At 33.3% G+C, this 17,651-nt stretch overlaps 1 long non-coding RNA gene across 2 annotated transcripts; it reads right to left on the bottom strand.

The window, feature by feature from the left end:
- Positions 1–12,780: 12,780 nt before the first annotated feature.
- On the bottom strand, positions 12,781–14,131 carry LOC108454321 (uncharacterized). 2 transcript variants are annotated; one of them, XR_008271144.1, is made up of 3 exons: positions 13,890–14,131; positions 13,527–13,667; positions 12,781–13,324 (listed from the first exon to the last, which is right to left on the bottom strand). It is a non-coding gene; the product is annotated as an uncharacterized LOC108454321 (long non-coding RNA). The 2 variants fall into 2 exon arrangements; XR_008271143.1 differs by having other exon boundaries at positions 13,527–14,131.
- Between the last annotated feature and the right edge of the window lie 3,520 nt (positions 14,132–17,651).

The raw sequence follows: 17,651 nt of genomic DNA, 5'->3' as shown, positions 1-17,651 counted from the left end.
TTTTTTACTTTATTGTAAACAACCTGCATATAATATGTTAAAAAAGAGGAGGAAGAAGTACCTTCGAGATTCGCCAAGAAAAGCGAAGCTTTTCGGATCCTGACCACCGTGTGTGGCGGAGTTAGTGACGGCGCGTGAGGCTTAGCACGGAGGTCCGATGAACGGAGTAGACTGGCCTAGGGCCAGAGCTCAGAGGGCTTGGAAGAATTTTAGAGAATCTCTCGTTTTTTTTTTCTAAACTGGGTGTAAAATGATTTTAAAGCTTATTATTTGGCTTATATAGCCCTAACGAAACGATGCCGTTTTAGTTTAACTCAATAAGCATGAAACGGCGTCGTATCAAGGTTCAGGATCCGCGTGTTGACCTGATTACCCGGAAAGGATCCGCCTGTTTTCGTAAAGCGGGTTAATTGGCCAATTGGTCCTCTCGCAATTTTAATATTTATAATTTCACTTTTATTTATTTTTTAATTTAGCTTTGATGTTTTAATTTTGCTCCAATTTAGTCCTCACAGTGATTTTAAAGCAGTCTTCAGGAAACAGTGTCGTTTTGGGATTAGGGTTAAATTGCCTAGTGAGTCTTCCGAATTTAACGCGCGTTTCAATCAAGCCCAGAATTTTATTATTTTTTCAAATTAACCCCTAGTTTTTTTAATTAAATTCAATTTTAATCCTTTTTATTTTATATTTAAAAATACTAGTTATATAGAATAATATATATTCTTCATTAGATTATTATTATCATTTTAAAAAAATTCTTTATTGCATTTTATTATATATACTTATATATTTATTCTGCTTTGTTTCTATTTTTTTATTTTACATTATTTTATTATATTTCATACGAAAAATATTTGTTATATTTATATTACATTTCATTATATTTATTTAAGTTTTTATATTACATATATATATATATGTTACTATCGTACATTATTAAATATTGTATTTTAATGTATATATTTTAATTACTCACTTTATTTTATATTTCAATATGCACTAAATCTTATATATATTATTATATTTTATATCATTTATATATTAAGTTTATGATATCGTAAGTGTTGTTTGTTCAATATATATATATATATATTTTTATTATTATTATTTTTTCTTCTTTTTTTATATATATTATCACATTTGTCTTGTATATATTTTATGTGTCTAATTGTATATCATGCATTGTTTCTAAGTTAATTATCATTTTGCATATTTATATGTTTGCTTATTCATTTTCAATATATGCTATGTGTATCTTTGTATGTATGATGTTATGTAATTTTAAGCATGTATATGTCTAGTATATGATCTTTACATCATTGCCATGGTATTGTTGAAATGCATGTTTTATTATTGCAATATTCTATCTTATATGTTACAATGTGTATGATTCTTTACATATCAATAAAAAAGAGATTCCAAAGTTTTCAAATAAAAAAGGCAATGCTTGGTATTTGGAAGCTTCGAGAAAGGTGGTGCCCTAACTTACTAGGTTGCAGCTTTTCTCGTTGAGTTCGAATAGTCAAGCACCCTTCTAAGTTTTTAAGGTTTTCAAAATACGAGCAACTGTCTTGGAATTTCAAAGCGTTGTGTCCTAACTTACTGGATATGGCGTTTTGTTGTTTCAAGATAGGGATTTTCAAAAAGGCTAGCTGAGTTTCGAATGTCTTAAAAATATTGCATCCTAACTTATTGGATGTGATATTTTGATTCATTTGATACAAGTGAACTTTAATCTTTTAAAGGGGATTGTATCTTAAAACTTTCAAATTTCCGACATTAAAGACACTTGATAATCAATTAGGTACCAATTTTTGGGCGTTACGAGGGTGCTAACCCTTCCTCGTACGTAACCGACTCCCGAATCCGTTTTCTCGACTTTCGTAGACCAAAACTAATGATTTTAAAACAAAATATTTTGAAGGTGATCCAATCACACCTAAAATATTGGTGGTGACTCCCGTTTTCGTTTTTCTTAAAGCCGATTCCCATTTTCCAGAACTCGATTTAAAAAAATGGTTTCGACATACATTACGTAATATATGATAAATAAAATAATATATGATAAAACCCTTTAATATAACTAGTAAAAAAGGAACAATGATTTAAGATAAATACTATATAGAATGTTAAAATAAATAAAATAATGAAAAAGGGTTAAAATCCAAATAACTAAGGACCAAATCAAAACAAAAATAAAATTCGGGGCGAAAAGCGTAAAGGAATAAGCGCAAAAGGACTAGGTTGTAACACGCGCCGCAAAAAGGGGACTAATTGGGAAATTATACCTTATCATCAAAACGGCGTCATTCCCATGTCCTACCTTCAAAAGGTCAAAGGACTAAATTGAACCAAAATAAAACAAAAGAGTCCAAATTAAAAAAAATAAAAGAAAAGAAATTTTTTTGGCAAATTAAAAGAAAAGAAATTAAATGAGATTGAATCACAGTAGGAATGAGGAGGGACTAAGTGCACAAATTTCCCATTAGTGGGAAGCACGCGGATCCTTCCCGGGTCGGGTCACGCGCGTCGGTCGTGCCATCAAGCACGGTTTCTAAATGGTGTCGTTTGAGACCATTATAATTGGTCTAAATGGTGCCGTTTTTTAGTCCCTTAAAACCCTAACCGAACACCCCATTCGGCTGAACCCCTATCCTTTTCTTTCTTATTTATCAAACCCTAAATCCTCCTCTTTTATTCGAGTCTCAAGAGGACCTAGCAGCCATTTGACCACCCCGAACGGTGATTGACGGAGGGAGATCTACTCGCCCGCTAACCCCGCTTGGGTCCTTGCCTTAAGGACCCTCGATTTCAGACCTAAAATCCCGTCTCAACTTCGATTAAAGTGAAGGAGATGAGGATTCCGATGGTTCGTATGTGAAGGTAAGCCCTTTCATTTTCATTTTTTATTTGCTTTCTAACACAATAATGAATAGATCTAAGGAAAATGAACCCAGGAAACGTAAAAAAACTTCAAGAAAGTTAAGCAAAAATCACCTTCTCTATTTTTTTCGATTGCTTTCTATTGCCTGTAAAAAAAACTTACAATGGATTGTTTTTTGGCTTTATAACCGAAACTGAGTAAGAAAAATAAAAAAAGGAAATACAAATCGATTGGTTCTGCCTCTTTTGTAATAGCCCGGTTTTAATGTTTATATTATGATTGCATAATTGTGTGAAAATTTCGTTGCAAAATTTTATCGATTGGGTGTTTAGTTTGACGTTTAGGACTAAATTGAAATAGGTGAAAAATGTGTGTGTTCTAGTTCATAAAGTACTTGATTGAAATGGGGGTTTTAAGTAGAGGTCCTTAAATGGCAATTAGACCATTATACTTTATATGGACAAAAATGGGCATGAATAGGACAAAATTTTAAAGAAAGGCCTTAAGGGTATTTTTGTCATTTGGTAATTAAAAGAAATAAAATGGGAAAAATAAGCCAAAATTTTGTCCATCCATCTTCTTCCTTGGCCGAAACTTGTATGTTCACCATAGCTAGGGTTTTTCCAAGCTTTCAAGCTCAATAGTAAGTGCATTCAAGTCCCGTTTTTAATGTTCTTTACATTTTTGAAATCCTCGTAGCTCGGTCTACCTATTTCTACCATTATTTCGAGTTAGGGTTTATGTTTAAAAATTTACCCATGAATGATATGCATGTATTTTGATGTTTGATGGTATAATATGAATGTTTAAAGTTAGGATAACGATCTTTTCTAAGTGATTTTTAGCGAAAACGAGCAAAACGGCAAAATCGGTAAAAATACCTAATATTCATAAGTACATGTTAGAGTGAGAATTTGATGTTTCCATAGAAGAGAAAAATGTTCAGCATGTCATAAAACATAAGAATAAGGTCTGAAATTAAATTTCTGAGCCTAGGGACAAAATTGTAATTTTGTAAGAGTTAGGGGGAAAAAACGTAATTTTTCCATAATGTGATTTTGGATTGAGATAGATAGTATGAGTGTTAAATGAGCTAAATGTATTGTTATAGATCAAGAAAGGCGTGGAATCGACCTCGAACGGGGGAAGGAAAAGATTTTGGACTAAATTGCAAAATTTCTATATTTTGCACCGAGGTAAGTTTGTATGTAAATAATACATTATATTTATTTACGTTTTTATATTTCAGCATATTTTATATATTTTAGCTGATTTTGAATCATAATCGACTATTGGAAGAATGGAAATAAGTATTAGAAAGTGAAATACTTCCTGGTTGAACCTTCGGAATCGAAAGATACGGGATAAATGTAGCTAGGTCACATGTGTGATACGGGATGTATACCATGTGTACAAGAGAGCTATGAGATACTATGTGGTAGCTAGGTCACATGTGTGATACGGGATGTATACCATGTAGAGAAGAGAGCTACGGGATAAATGTAGCTAGGTCGCATGTGTGGTTTCAGGTGAAGGACACCATGTAGACAAGAGAGCTATGAGATAAAGTGGCTAGGTCACACGGGTGGTACTAAGTGTTCATGTTCACCATGTGTACAAGAGAGCCGAACTATGTGATGGGTGGAACTATGTGCTGAAACCACCAAGCATCAGGGACTTGATCCGAAGTGTTTAACGGGAAAATCGACTAAATGAAATTATGTATGACTTTGTAATGATAAGTGTAAGTATATATATGTGTAACGTATGAGTAATAAGCTCAATATGTGATTGGAAGTTGGAAAAATTGTTAAGGATAAGCAATGAATGCAACTAAAGTGTGAAAGATCAAAATTGATAATAAAACTGTTTGGACAGTCACAGTGACATGAATTTGAAAAATCACCAAAAATATTAAAAATTTAATTCGTGGCTGAATGAGATATTAAATTAAAGCTTAATGAGTCTGTTTTCATTTAAAAGAAACAGAACAAGTAAAGGAATCCTATATTTTGAGATATTTATATTTTTGTGAGACTTGTTCAGAATGACTACGTGATCCCCTGTTCTGACTTTGAAAAATCATTAAAAATTGTACAAAACTAATTAAGAAATATATTTTATATTCCTAGATTCCTTATTGAGTCTAGTTTTAAATGAAACAAATTTCATGGCTGTTTTACTTTTTTACAAGGAGAAAATCAATTCATAGTGAACAGAGGTCAGATCAGTCGAGCTGTATAACAGGGGAAACTTTAACTAATAAACTGTACTAATTGGCTGGACCAAGAATTCTAAAGAAAAATTTAGTAAGAAGTTATATGATTCTAGTTTCAGTGAAATTTTACGGATTTGAATTTCGAGTTTCGTAACTCAAGTTATGATTTATTTAGTGAACATGACGCAGGAGGGACAACTTGATCAAATTGGAGTAAATAGTGAAATTAAAAATAGATATAATTGTGTTGTTTTGTAAATATATTAGATTCCTTATTTATTATTTATATACTTACTTACTAAGCTATAAGCTTACTTTCTTTTCTCTCTTTTGTCTTATAGTGTCATCCAGCTAGCACAGGAGTTGGAGATCGTTGAAGATCTGTCCACACTATCAATACTTTTGGTATTTGAACTAAACATTTTGAATTATGGCATGTATAGTAGGCTTAGTTTTTTTGTTATGTGTCATAATTGCCTAGGTTTAAAATATTGGTTACAGTATTTGACCGATTATTTTGTACAAAGCCATTGAAGTTGGCTAATATTCTTAAAGGCATATGTTATAATGATGCATGATCTATTTGGATGCCATAATTCTGTCTCGGTTTTATTTAATGGTATGTGTTATGTTCTGGTAATACCTCGTACCCTGTTTCGGTGTTGAACGCGGGTAAGGGGCATTACATCTTTGCTGTGCTATTGTTTGTCTGTTTCTTCGCAGGTACGGAGGCCCGTTGGCATGGTGATACGTGGCGCTTGACGTGGGGCTTACGAGGACTGTGTGCTGGGGGCTGCTGAAGCGTACGAAGGCTGCTGGTGGCACAGCTGCTGCTAGGGCTAGGGTTTGCTAAAATTTGGTTTAAGTATTGGGCCTATCGGGCCATCAGGGTTATGGGTTAGAGATGGGGCTGATTAGTTTTGTTTGGGTTTAGGATTTAGTTAGTTGTTGGGCTATTAAAATTTGGGTTGATTTTATCATTGGGCTTGGTGTATTGATTGGACCTGTAAACTGGACTTGGACATTTAATTATTTATTTTATGTTTTTTTTTTATTGTGAATAGGGCCAGACATAATTGGCCTATTACAAAGGTAATATTAATTTGAGTTTTAATATTAATTTGATAAAAGTTAATTGCTAATATTATTATATTTGAATATCATTATTTTGTTAATAGAATGAATATATTGTTAATTGTGAATTTATTTAATTTTGTGTTTAGTTTGTTAAATATAATATAATGGCTGTGATTTTTTCAACTATGAGGGTTGATTCAATGAAAGACAATTACTAATATATTAATTAATTATCAATTTTATCAAATCAACCATAAAAGCGAATTAAACACTAAAAAGTTAGCACTATTAACTTCAAGTATCAAATGTACAACTTTTATCAAATATATATAAATATCATATTTGACAAAAAATAATACAAATACCACATTAGAAAAAAAATTTGTTAAACTCATACTAAATGATATATTAAGCGAATTAAAATGAGAGTAACATGACACTACGGAAATGATAAGTGTTTTCGGTTAAATAGGTTAAAGTTCTAGATCCATTACTATAAACATTCTTCGATACAAAATCTAGCATTCTCAGAAAAAAAAAAACCCTAAGAATAGTAAAATAATGAAATATAGATCATTGAATGCAAACTCATGCAATAAAATGGAAGTTGTGCATAAAGAAGCATTTTAGGAAAGTAAGTAGGGTTGAGTGAGAAAAATAAAAAACCAACTTGAATTGATGTATTTGGATGGTTTATAGGATGAAAGTTTAAAATTACATTACTTGAAAAAATCAAATTCTATTTTTATTTAACTTGTAATTAATTTTTATGATAAAAATAAATATTTTATTGAAAATAACTCAAAGGTTTTATATAAATATATATATATATATATATATATATATATATTTTAAAAAATACAATATAAAAGTTATTGATTAATTTTTGTTTACTTGAAAAATTTTGTTTTAGAAATATTTATTAAAAATACTTTGAAATTTTGTCAAATAATAGTTAAAAGTCGTTAACAAAGTTTATGAAAAAACCGAAAAACAAACTAAATTAATGAATGATTTGAAAATTTTTAAAAAACTCAATTGAACCTAACCGAAATCAACTCCACAAACAAGCAAGGCAAACTAGATTGGCAAGAAGAATATGTGAATTAGTAGCTACTTAAAGTGTCAGAAACCTTTTTTTTAAAAAAAAATGGGGTCAACTTTTATTTTGAAAGAAAACGAAAAATGGGAGTCGCCACTAATTTTTTTTTATTTAGGTGTGATCGAATCACCTCGTAATCTGATTGTTTTAATGAAATGTTTTGTTTTATTAAAACAACGATTTTGGTCTATGAAATCCGAGAAAACGGGTTCGGGAGTCGGTTACGTACGAGGAAGGATTAGCACCCTTGTAACGCTCAAAATTGGTACCTAATTGATTAATTAATGTCTTAATGTCGAAAGTTGAAAACCTAAAAAAATTTAAACTACGCTCATCTCCTTTTTATTAATGTCGATTAAAAACTTGAGCGAATAAAACGAGTATTGAAGGCCGTCTCGTCTCGAGGTACCAAAATGTTGCATCCCGTAAATTAGGACATGGCATTTGAACCCCTCAGAAGTAAGCTAGCCTTTTAAACGCTTTATTTAAAAAAAAAAACACTTTGATTTTTAAAGGGTATTCGGTCGCTTAGATCCAACGAGAAAAATCGAGACCCTGTGAGTTAGGGCAAGACTTTCTCAAGTTTCTAAACACGAAATGTTACCATTATTTTATTTAAAACCTATGTATCTTAAAGCTTAAAATGAGTATCCGGCTATTTTGGTTTAACGAGAAAATCGAAATCCCGTAAGTTAGGACACGATTTTCTCATTTTTCCCAAAACACGTGATATTACCGATTTTTATTTTCCCCTTTTTTATGAATTAGGGTAAAATTAATGCAATAAAAGAAATGATAAGTGAATTAAAACATCATATTAATGGATGTCGATATCAAGAAAATGCTAGTGGGCAATTCATAGTGCATGTGATGGTGGTAATTACACAACATACAACATTGAGATGCGAATATTACTAATCAAGCAAAAACGAAATAAATGATATAAATTAATTTAAACAAAATAACGAGACAATTTTACACAAGTAATAAAAAATTTAAAATAGATACCACATAAAAAGAACCATTCGGGATGAATAACGCAAAGCAATTTAAAATGATCAATATGCGAAACAATCTAAAATAGAGTAATGTATAAAACAACTTAAGGTAATTAATAAAGAAACAATTTAAGACCATATAAAAGTTTAAAATAATATACAAAATAAATAATATACAAGGGTGTAAAACGGTTTAACACAAGTAATTTATGAAATTTTAAAATGAATAATAATAAGGCATTACAAGCTAAATAACATATAAAAGCTTAAATTAAATAATATATAAAACTGGGTGTCCATCCAAACCCTAGCCAAGAGTGCTTTGCTTAGCATCCTAGAGAGAACAGTTTTTTCTATGGCTTGGGATGAAGGAAAGTGGTGGTGACAAGAGTTTTATAGGAGATGAGATCTCCCTTCTGGTAGAGGAACTCATTCAGCTATCGGTCAAAAGCTCTATGGTGGTACCAAGCGAAAAGCCAACCCTAATCTGTACTATTTGGACAAAAAAATCATATAATTTAGATAGTTTCAGGGCACAGATGAAAAGTATTTGGAAAACAAAGAAAAAGTTTGAGATCCAGTTGGCAGGGCAGGATCTATTCTCGATATTGTTTGATAGTGAAGAAGATTTGGAAACAGTTGTAGAGGGACAGCCATGGTTATTTAGGAAGAACTTAGTACTCTTTGATCGGTTAACTTCATCAATAGAAAGGAGTCAAATTAGGCTTACTTCATCCCCATATTGGATTAAGATTGGCCCATGCTTACCAGAATTTGACAAAAAAGACTTGATGCATGCTGTTGGGGCTACTTTTGGAGGTATTATGAGATTTGAAATTAATGGAGAATTCTGCAGTATTAAAGTTCAATTAGAAGTGCTAAAGCCCTTGCGCAGGGGTATTTTCGTTTCAACAGGAAAGCATTGTAAGTCCTAGATTCCTTTTAAATATGAAAAATTACCAAATTTTTGCTTTGGTTGTGGTATGCTAGGGCACGGGCTCTTTGAATGTCTTAAGTCTACACCTGCAGAAAAAAAACAAAATTAAAGATGATCCTCCTTTTTCTTTAGCACTAAAAGCAGAAGTAAATTTTATTGGAAAGGAGAGTCTAAAGTTTAGTGCCCTTTCAAAGAAGTGCAGTCTCAATGTTCATATACAGGTGATATAGAGAGAATCTCTGAGCCAAATTTTCAAGAGACGGGGAACAGTGTTACTGCCCACAGAAGTTAGGATAATGCGCATCTTACAGGACAGAAGAATACGATAGTGTTATAGGAGGAAGCGATAATTAGCAAAGGAAAAGAGAATGGGGAAATTAATAATCAAGGACTATCGAAACCAGCCAAAAAGCCAAGATGGAAAAGGCTAGAGGCAGCAAGAGAGATGGAAAGTGGTAACAAAGAGAGTATACTGAGGAAGAGGAAATCGGAGGATATAAAAATTGTAGATGACAAAAACAAAAAATCTTGTGAAACAGAAGCAAAAAGAGTGAAATATGTTGATTAAGACTTTCACAATGACGGAGACACACTTTTGATGGCAGAAATTCTGAAGCAAAGTGGTATTACCATTCAAAATAGATCGGCCGCTGCCAGATGGCAAGCCGACCAGACACAATGAAAACCATTTGTTGGAACGTCCGTGGATTGGGGAGTCCACGGGCAGCAAGAAGGCTTCGATTTTTGCTAAAGTAACATAAACCCCAAATAGTTTTCCTTATGGAAACCAAAATTGATGGTAAGCGTATGGAAAGAATTAAGAGGAAATGTGGTTTTGAGAATGAGATTGATGTAGGAGCAGAAGGCTCTAGAGGTGGAATTTCTATGGCATGGAAAGCTGGAATTACGATTCGGCTAAACAATTTCTCAAAAAACCATATTGATGTGCTGGTAAAGGAGAATAATGTCAATCAAGAGTGGAGATTTACAGGGTTCTATGGCTCGCATTATGTTACCAATAAGGATGACTCGTGGAATTTGTTAAGGAGGTTGGGTCAAAATCAAAATCACCCATGGCTGGTATGTAGTGATTTTAATGAAATAATGTATTCTTTTGAAAAAGTGGAGGTCAACTGAGGGAGAAAAAAAGAATGGAAGCTTTTCGTGAGGTTTTAGATGAATGTCAATTAATGGATGTGGGGTATTCAGGGGTTTGGTTTACACGAGAGAGAGGGAACCTACCGGAAACAAATATTAAAGAGCGACTAGATAGAGGCGTGGCAAACTAAAAATGGATGCATCTTTTCCCAAAAGGAGCTATTCATCACTTGGTACATTCGATTTCAGATCATTGTCCACTACTTATTAATAATGACAAGGACAAGACTTTTAAAGGGAGTCAAAGCTTTAAGTTTGAGGCATGGTGGATAATGGAGAAATTTATTAAATAAGAGATTAAAAACTCGTGGGAGTCATCGAATGGAGATATTGTCGATAAATTTGAAAGGCTACAGATTGGTTTGACTAGGTGGGCTAGGTCCATAAAAAAGGGTAGAGACGGGTTAAAGAATAAGCTCATGAAAGAACTTGAGGAGTTCCTGGCAAGTGATAGGGATGATGACATAATGGCAAAGCTGATTGATACTAGAATTCAACTCAACATGAAAATCGACAAAGATGAAATGTACTGGGAACAGAGGGCAAGAGCAAATTGGCTTCAACTAGGAGATAAAAATTCTACTTTTTTTCCATAAATATGCCTCAGTTCGTAGATGAATTAACACTATTACTAGGTTGGAAACTGAAGATGGGAGGGATATTTCTGGGGAAACAGCAATTAATGAGGCAGCTTCAAATTATTTCCAGAACTTATTTTCTTCACAAGGAATTGGTAGTTTATCCCACCTTCTAAAAGGTATTAATTCTACTATTTCATCTGATATCAATGCAGATTTATTAATACCTTTTACAGCAGAAGAGGAAATTTTAGCTTTGAAAGGAATGGGGCCCACTAAAGCACCAGGTTATGACAGTTTTCCAGCTTTATTTTTTTCAAAAATTCTAGCATATTGTAGGTAAAAATGTTGAAAAATTTTGTTTGGGTATTCTTAGTGATGGAGGGGATCTCGACTCTCTAAACCTTACAGACATTGTGCTTATTCCTAAATTGCCAAATCCCACAAGCCTTGTTAATTTCAGACCTATCAGTTTATGCACAGTTTTATACAAAATTGTGGCAAAAGCAATTGCTAATCGTCTTCAAGAAGTTATTGGGAGATGCATTGACAAGGCTCAAAGTGCTTTTATTCCCGGAAGGCTAATTACTGACAACGTGCTTGTGACTTATGAACTCTTACATACACTACGTCAAAAACGTATTGGGAAAAAATGATTTATGGCAGTTAAACTAGATATGAGTAAGGCTTATGACAGAGTTGAGTGGGCTTTTCTAAAGGAAGTTATAATTCAAATGGGATTTGCAGTGGAGTGGGTGAATTTAATCATGAAGTGCATCTCCACAGTCTCGTACACAGTGAATATCAATGGAAGAAGAGGAGATGTTTTTAAACCTACTAGAGGGCTTCGCCAGGGTAACCTGCTTAGCCCTTTCCTATTATTGATATGCAATGAAAGACTCTTGTCGCTGATAAGAATGTCAACTATTGAGGGATCAATGAAGGGAGTGAGGGCTAGTAAAAGAGGATCGGAGATATCACACCTGCTTTTTGCAGATGATTATATATTGTTTAGTGAAACAACACATAAAGGGACCAGAATTTTAAAAGAAATTTTGACAGAATATGAACAGTGCTTAGGCCAATGTGTGAATTTTGGCAAATCGACAATTTTTTACAGTTCAAAGACAACCGAAAGGTACAAAGAAGAAACTTCGAGCTTGCTAGGTGCTCGATGCTCCACAAATTTGGAAAAATATCTAGGACTTCCTAATGTTGTTAGCAGGCGAAAGGAGGACGCTTTTCAAAATCTCAAAGATAAAGTTAAGTTGATAATTGATAACTGGAGTACAAGGTTGCTATCGCAAGGGGTAAGGGAGGCCTTTATAAAATCTGTTCTCCAGGCAATTCCATCCTATGCCATGTCTTGTTTCCTTTTACCAAAATCGTTATGTGGTGGCAAAAAGGTCAGGGGAGGAAAGGAATACATTGGTGTCAATAGAAATTTATGTCTGTCGAAAGAGGAGGGGGGAATGGGCTTTAGAAATATTGCGCAATTTAATATTTCACTACTAGCTAAACAGGGTTGGAGGCTTATTACAAATCAGGATTCCAACCAGGATTCCTTAGTTACGCAAAGTTTTAAAGCAAAATATTTTTCGAACGATAATTTTTTAATTTCTCGTTTGAGAAAAACCAGTTCTTATATATGGAAAAGCATGTGAGCAGCGAAGGGTGTTTTGGAAAAAGGTATGTGTTGGAAGGTTGGTACAGGTACAAGTATCTATATCAATGCTGATGCTTGGATTCCAGATGTCGTTAACTTTAAGTTATCTTCAGTTGTTAATTCTATGCAAGATGTAAAGGTCGACGCGTTAATCAACAGTAATGAGAGAATATGGAAGAGAGATCTCATAAACAATATCTTTTCAACAGATGATGCTAGGAAAATCCTCCGTATTCCTTTAGCACGCACACCTCACGATGATCTCTTGGTCTGGGGAGGAAAGTATTCAGGTGAGTTTTCGGTCCGCAGCGCCTATAAACTATTACAAACTTTGGAGGAAATTCCTAGAGCTTACGCTTTACAAATCGGCTATACGAATTTCTACAAAAAAACTCTCGCTCCTAAATCTACCAAAAAAAATTAAGGTTACAATATGTAGAATCTCATGGAATTATCTGCCGACGAGGGCTAATATGCAGCACCATAAGATTGTCAGTAATACAAATTACCCTCGGTGTGGTGAAAGAGCTGACACAGTCGACCATGTTTTTTGTGAATGTCCTGTCATGGTGGAAGTATGGACACTACTAAAAATTCAGAATGCCTTCTTGAATCCTAACATAGACTTTTTACAGTGGATTACCTGGATTTTTGAGCAGTTCTCCCCGTACCAGAGGTGCATCTTCTGTTGTGGACTGTGGGCTATCTGGGGAGAAAGAAACAGAAGAGTACATGAGTAGAAAAACAGTACAGGGTAGCAAATAGTAGATTTCATTAACAACTATACTGTTGAACTGAATGGGATAGAAATAAGAAGTTCAGCTAAGAGGAAGGAGACAATAAAGTGGAGCTACCCACCTCGCGAGTTTGTCAAAATAAATTTTGATGGTGCGTATGATACGACTTACCATAAATCTGCCTCAGGGGTTGTGGTCAGAAATGAAGAAGGGCTTGTCCTATTTTCCTGCTCAGAGATCCATCACGGGGTATTTTCTGCTTTTGCAACTGAAGCAATAGCGTGTAGGAAAGCGGTCCAAGTAGGGGTAGAACTACAATGGCAGAAGATGATAATCGATGGCGACTCCCTCACGATAATAAAAAAATACGCAACCAAAAGTCAAGATCGATCTCATATAAGAGCATATATACACGATATTAAACAGAGCCTTAGCAGATCTAGCAGCTTCATTTTCAAACACACATTAAGATCTGCAAACGCCCTTGCACATATCATAGCTACAGAAACTTTAAAACGAGAGGAAGAGACTTACATGGAAATGGGGGTTCCAGAGTATGCTGAAGTTCAACAAAGGATGGATAGACGAGAACCAGATTGAAACCGGAGGGTAAACAAAGAAATGGAAGGAAAGTAAAGAAAAGCAGAAGTACTGGTTTACGAAAGAACAAGCTTTCCTAAAACTGAATTGTCAAAAGGATATTTGAAAAGGTATTCAGACGATAAGACGGTTCCAGTATAATCTGACTAGGCATTGATTAGGCACATCAATCAATTCTATTTGACTATTTGACAAATATCTAGATTTTTCTACTTAGTTTTTGGGCCTTTTAGTCTCAGGCCGTGTTTTGTTCTGTTGTTTTATTGGATTTCTCTTTTGCTTTTGGGTTGTACCATGCACTTTTATTTTCTGCAATATAAAGCCCAGTCTGATGTCTTTCAAAAAATAATATATAAAACTATTTTAAAATAAATAATACATAAAAAACAGGTTTAAAGTAAGCAATATATATAAAGCAATTTAAGGTAAATGGCATAAACAATTTTAAATAATATATAGTAAAACAGTTTAGAATAAATAATGCATAAGTACAATTTAGAATAAACACATATGAGACAGTCTAATATATATAATACATGAAACAAATTAAAATAAATAACATAATAAACAATTTAAAATAAATAATGTATAAAAAATGAAGCTAAAAGGTTAAGGATTAAATTACAAATTGGGATAAAATTAGGGGGTAAATTTAAAAAAGTAAAATTTAATGAAACACAAATTAGGACTTGAATGAATGCGCGAATAATATGGGAGGACCAGATGAGAGATAAACTCGTCCCCCAAAACGGGCAGTTCTATCAGGGACCAGAATAAAACAATAAAGAAATCACAGGGGCAAATTCGAAAAAAAAACTAAGATAAGGACCACATTAAGATTTGCCTCAAAAGCAGAACGACTGAGGGTGTAAATAGACCCTCACTCCAAAAACACATGGATCCTAGGCGGGTTTCGGGTCGGACCTCAGGTGGGAGTGTTAAACGACGCCGTTTTAAAGCCACTGAAACATTCCCTAAATGACATCATTTTCCATGGCCTATAAAAGTTAAAATTTTTTTTAAAAACTTCATTTCTCATACTTTCTGAAAAAAAAAGGGGGGGGAGGATTTTCTCTCTAGGGCCTCTGTTTCCAGCGATCAGACCACCGTCCGTCCGTCGCCGACGACCGTCGTGTATGGCAACCGGGGGTACAAAACTGAATGCCCTTCGATCCCCTCGCTCCCCTCACCTCAAATCTGAGCTTAAAACAAACAAAAACCCTCTAGAAAATCGGAAGAAATTAAGGAAACTCTGGGCTTCAAACTCTCCAATCACCGAAAAAGGGTAAAAGTTGGTATTTTTTGTATATATATATATGTGTGTGTGTGTGTGTGTGTGTGTGTGTGTGTGTGTGTGCACAATATTTGAATTAAATGTGCTATGAAAGATTAAAATACCTAGCCTCTTTTTGGATTGATATTTTAGTTCGTAAAAAAAAATTACAATGACATGTTCATGGCTTTTATAGCTGAACAAGTTAAAATTTCCTTTTGTTTTTTGTTCTTTTTGCTACTATTGTTGCTGTACGTTTTTGTAGGTACAGAGGTACGGGGCCAGGTATGGCGTACGGAGGCATGAGTGGCGTTGGAGGCTGCTTGAAGGCTACTGCGGCGCAAAGGGGGAAACCCTAGTGTTTCCGCTTCTGAAAAAAAATTTGGGCCATTTGGGCCTTGTATTTTTGGGCTAGGTTTTAGGTTTGGGTCTGGTTTTAATAATATTGGGTCATATTTATTGTTGGGCTATGGACTATTGTAATTTGGGTTATAATTTGGGCCTTGGACTGTTCATTTATTTGGTTTTATTTATTTTCAGGCCCAAGCCAAAATTGGCCTATTACATAAAGTATAGGGTAAACTATATCCAAGGTCACCAAACTATTAGTATGTTCATATTTTGGTCACTCAACTTCAAAAAGTTACAAAATGGTCATTACACTATTCGAAAGTTTTTATTTAAGTCAATAAACTATTCAAAAGTTTTTATTTAAGTCGCTGGGCTATTAAGTTTTTCCTTTTAAAAGTTCAACTAGTGAGTTCCAAGAGATAATTTGACAAACAATACCCATTAACGAGTAGAAGAATGTAACACCCCAAACCTGGCATAAACTTTATGGCCAGATTTGGAGATGTTATAATAAATCGATTGAAAATCCAAAATTCATTTGTTTTGAAAATACGTTGTAAGCTCTCATTACACAAAAATTAGGTTTATTTGAAATATATTGCTTAACTGATTTAATGAAAACATTGTTAGTTTACACTTTCCAAAATATATATGTTTGTAACAGAATTCTTTGCAACATAAAAATTTTGGAAAAACACAACTTATTGTTTGAAAGTCTGACATTTTGCAGGTAAAACGTATGCTATCGATAAAAATGTTTTAAATAATTTCTAGGGAAAGACGGAAACAAAATCCAAAATCAAACAGTTCCAAAATGTCCAACCGTCCAAAAATAAATGAACACTATAAAGTCAAAACAAATAGAATGAATTAAGTTTTAGCTGAGCTTCGTCGCATCGGCCCACCCTAAGTTTGAGGGTTACCTGAAAGTAACAGATAAACAAAGAGTTCAAATACAAATATATAATCCTACCCTCATCTGCTACACACCATCTCCAACCATCCCAACATACCATATAGGGTACTATGTACCCATCCAACCCTACACATCACTTAGTGTCAGTATAACACTTTTTAAAATATTTGCAACTGAGCTGCCAGTTTATTAGGCAATTTATCGTAGTTTATATATATGTATATATATGTATATATATGTATATATATGTATATATATGTATATATATGTATGTATGTATGTATGTATGTATGTATGTATGTATGTATGTATGTATGTATGTATGTATGTATGTATGTATGTATGTATGTATGTATGTATGTATGTATGTATGTATGTATGTATGTATGTATGTATGTATGTATATATATGTGTATATATGTATATATGTATATATATATATATATATATATATATATATATATATATATATATATACACATATATATATATATATATATATATATATATATATATATATATGGTTGAGCCACCAAATACGATAAAGTTATATATATATGTATACATATATATATATATATATATATATATATATATATATATATATATATATGGTTGACCCACCAAATACGACAGGTTATTATATTGCCCACACTTCCTCCATATAACAAATCCCAACCTAGATGCAAATACATGACTAATCGATATTAGATATGTTTACAATGTACATGCTTATAATAACAGATATATAACATACAAAACATTTTCCAAATTAAATATAGCATATCTATATAAAATTTAACGCTAACAGATAGAGTTCGTGTTTTATAGCTTGATTTATATCATACTGACCCTACGGAAGGCCTATGATCGATTCAAATGACATTGACAGTATTAAGAAAAAATTTAGAATTTTGACCCACACTTAAATGGCTAGCCCATGTAGCCCACATGACTTAATTGGCCCAGACTGTGTGTCTCACACGATCCAACACATGGTCGTGTGGCGTCGACAATGCAATTATTCTAATGGGAACTCAACCAAGATATTCTCAAAACCTAAAACAACCATTTATACGATTAGTTCCTGTCAGAATTTACTAAATCCAAAGTAACACACTCGATCACCAACATTACAAATGTGACAATAAACCGA

This window comes from Gossypium arboreum, chromosome 9 (assembly GCF_025698485.1).
Source record: "Gossypium arboreum isolate Shixiya-1 chromosome 9, ASM2569848v2, whole genome shotgun sequence".
NCBI classification, from domain to species: Eukaryota; Viridiplantae; Streptophyta; class Magnoliopsida; order Malvales; family Malvaceae; genus Gossypium; species Gossypium arboreum.
Note: the sequence above shows the minus strand (reverse complement) of the source record. Positions and strands in the feature narration are given on the sequence as shown.